Genomic DNA, 3,796 nt, shown 5'->3' with positions numbered 1-3,796 from the left:
CACAGACACATGCTTGCAAATGAATGTTGTAATGTTGCTCCAATGGATTAATGAAGAAGATACATGAAGAAGAAGACTTGATGGATGCTTGAAGAATTGAATGATTGATGAAGACCTTTCACTTGAATTTCTCTTATTATCCTTATCTTGCCTATTTTCACTTATATCAAATGAGGGAATTGAATCTCCTTTTATACATGCCCAAGACAATTAATTTTCATCCATCGAAGGCCAACAAAGAGAGATTTAAATCCCCGAAGAGAATATTAAGCAAAAGGGTCTGGATGGACCCATCTTAGGGCCACCCTAAGAGGAGGGACAGGGGAGCCACACCCCTGTCTTGCCCTATTTTGGGGCTTGGACAGGGTCTTAAGGCAGAATAAGGATTGAAACAAGGGGAGACTCAAGATGAAAGCACAAGGAGGGGTCTTACTCGAATAGAAAGATGTTGTCGCAAAGGTGAGGGCTTAAGATGTGGTCGAAATTACGGGGGTCACAATTTTAGGACACTACATTTAGCCCCCACTTTAGCGGGAGTATGGCTTACACCAATATTATCGGTAAAGTAGAAGAGGAAGAGAGATATGAAGATGAGAGATGCGGAGAAATATCATAAGGAGTATAAGACATTGCTAATATTGAGGAACAAATTCCCCAATCTCAAGATCTTAGCTCACTCAAACCTATGCAAGAGAACACAAAACAAAAAGAACAAGACAAGAAAAACTAAACAAGGCACAAAAGACACATGACAAAGACAAGACACACAAGATCACACACCAACTAGATGAAGAGACCTCGACACAAATGTCTCAAACAACTAATTGAAGCACAAAGACCAATGCCATCACATAAACACCAATAATCACATAGAAGAGAAAAGATAACATCATCCATGAACCATCAATAGTAAAACTATGGGTTCATGAGAGGAAGGAGAGAGAGGACATGAATACAAACTTTGGTGATCCATGAGAAGAAAGGTGGACAAGAGGAAACCATGGACATCTCACCCCTAGAATTAGCTGATCCATCGAGAAAAGGGACATGGAAAACTAGCCCATAGAGTCTGTCTAGGTGATCCATGTAAGGGAGGAAAGTGAGAACGCCATTAGTTCCACTCAACCTCGTGCACGTATGTGCAAGTAAGGTTTGAAGCACCTCATAGTAGTCTATACCCCAGTATGCTACAACCTGTATAAGATGTATAGTACAAATGTCAAGAAAGGCGTGACATCTCGCTCTAAGAGATCGTGCTCTAGTTTTAAGAATAATCACCCTGTATAAAAGAAAAAGTGGCGACATCTCTCTCTAAGATGCCACCCTCTAGTTCTGAGAATGACCCACTAAACAAGGAGGAAAGTGGCGACATATCGCTCTAAGAGGTTGTTCTCTGGTTTTGAGAATGACGTACTGTATAAAGGAAAAGTGGGGATATCTCTCTCTAAGAGGCTATGTTCTGGTTCCGAGAATATCCCACTATACAAGGAAAAGTGGTGATATCTCACTCTAAGAGGCTATGCTCCAGTTCTGAGAATATCCCACTGTATAAGGAAAAGATGTGATATCTCGCTCTAAGAGGTTGTGCTCTACTTCTGAGAATATTCCATTGTACAAGGAAAAGCAGCGATATCTCACTCTAAGAGGTTGTGCTTTGGTTCCAAGAATATCCCACTGTAAAAGGGAAAAAATGTACAATAGAAATATAGTACACAAGGAGCAGTGTGGGTGCCCCTTCTTAAGATGTCAACATAGATTAATGTTGATATCTTAAGGAAAGTATAACAATGATACCTTCCTTCAACACTAAGAAGATATCCATTATGCAACAATGTCATAAATCCAACCAAGAGAGGGTATACTCTTCAAGCAAGGGTAAGATAGTTGAAAAGAGATATCTTGCTATAAGTGTAAAGGAGATCCTTGGAGAAGAAGAGATCTTTGTTCAAAAGACATCTACCTCTAAGAGGAGTTGTCTTAGACAAATATAACATCTTTTAGAACGAAGTGTGGAAGAGAATATGAATGCAATCCTTCCTCCTATTGCTAGGTGAAAGGGATTCTTGGCAAAGGATGATGAACTTTTATCCTAATGGGCATGGGTGAATTTATTATATATGTACATTACCAAGCGTAAAAGAGGTTGTAGTCAATAACTTACACCTCTTGTATAAGAGAGAACCTTGGAGAAGACAACAATGATTTCACACAAGGAATGACATCAAGTAATGAAACTCACACCATTCGCGACATAGGAAAGAGTGAATCCCGAGAGAGAGAGAGAGAGAGAGAGAGAGAGAGAGAGAGAGAGAGAGAGAGAGAGAGAGATCATTACCCCCAAGTTTAGTGACAATGAGAAGAGCTTACACAATCTTCTAGAGAGAGATGAACACATGCAAGAAAATACATTAGTAAATGTAAAATACATGTGCCAAGAAGTGGTAATATTCTAAGAGAAGAGAGAAAGAGAATCACATGCTCCCCAAGAGGAATTAGTCATAAGAACATACCATTGTCAAAAATTATAATCGCATATGAAAAATGCAGCCCCTAAGGAAATAATGATAAATGAGATATAAAGGAAGAGAAATGAACAAAATCCTTTCCCCCCAAGTGAGAAGAACAAGGAGAAATATTACACACCTTCTAATGGAGATCATTTTCAAGCGATATGCCTTCCTAATGGAACAAATCCTCGCAAGGAAGGGATGTGTACTTCACAAGAGACCATTCCATGCTAGGGGCATATTGTACTTGTAAATAATCGAAACCATAGAAGAGGTAAGTTTTCTAATAGAATTAAGTCAAGTGAAGAAGTATATTACTCATTAAAGGTGGTCCTCTCCAAGCAAAGAGGAAAACCAAAGAACAATTATATGCTCACATAAGAATAACCTTATGCAAGAAAAGATATCTAATAATGAATAATGCATAAAGATAAAGATAATTCAATGAAAAGAAGAAGGAAAGTGAACTTCATGTTGCTACCCCCAAAATATTTAAAATTGAAAAAATACCACCATAAATGATAAAGAGCCCCCAGTTAGGTTGGCTAGTTATGTCGTAGGGTGAAGAGGAACATGAAAAGAAAAGAAGTGCTAAGGCACTATGTTCCTATCAAGTAAGATAGCTGGATCTATTGTAAGAGAAATTCATGCATGATCATATTGGTTTTGGACAAATTTCTTAAATGCATGACATGTCCCAAGAGAATGTGAATATGAATCATGAAAAATGCAATATTTCTCACCTTTTATTTGGTTAAGGTTCTTGTTTTGGTTTCTAGGAGGAAGGGAAGTACTCTTATCATATTTTAATCTCCAATAGATTCTCATAGCTAATCTTTCAGGATTATAAATGTGTTTTAATTCATTTTCTTGACATGAAGGAGGAGAATTATTAGAAGAATACGGTTTATCATCCACGATTCTAATTTTTTCACTGTTAATGCCATCTTGATTAGATTTTTTAAAATCAGGGCAATCATTAGCATTACGATCATGGGTTTGATGAGATGAGCAAAAAGGATGTTTTGAGGAGGAAGCATTCTTGCGGGCTCTTTTGATTTGTTGTCTTTGAAGATAGTTCTTAAAATTTTCAAGGCTATGGAGGACATCCTTAGAGAGAGGAGTTCCGCTTCCTAGGCCTTTTGTAGTATCTTGTGTAGTAGGGTTTATAGGGACATGAATTCCTTGTTCAAATTTTCCCAATCCATGTCCTCTAAAACCTTGTTTTGTTATTATATTAAAGTCACAACTATAAGAATGTTGCAAATGGGAAGTTGGGGGAATAAGAT

This window comes from Cryptomeria japonica, chromosome 7, assembly GCF_030272615.1.
Source record: "Cryptomeria japonica chromosome 7, Sugi_1.0, whole genome shotgun sequence".
Classification (NCBI taxonomy): domain Eukaryota; kingdom Viridiplantae; phylum Streptophyta; class Pinopsida; order Cupressales; family Cupressaceae; genus Cryptomeria; species Cryptomeria japonica.
Note: the sequence above shows the minus strand (reverse complement) of the source record.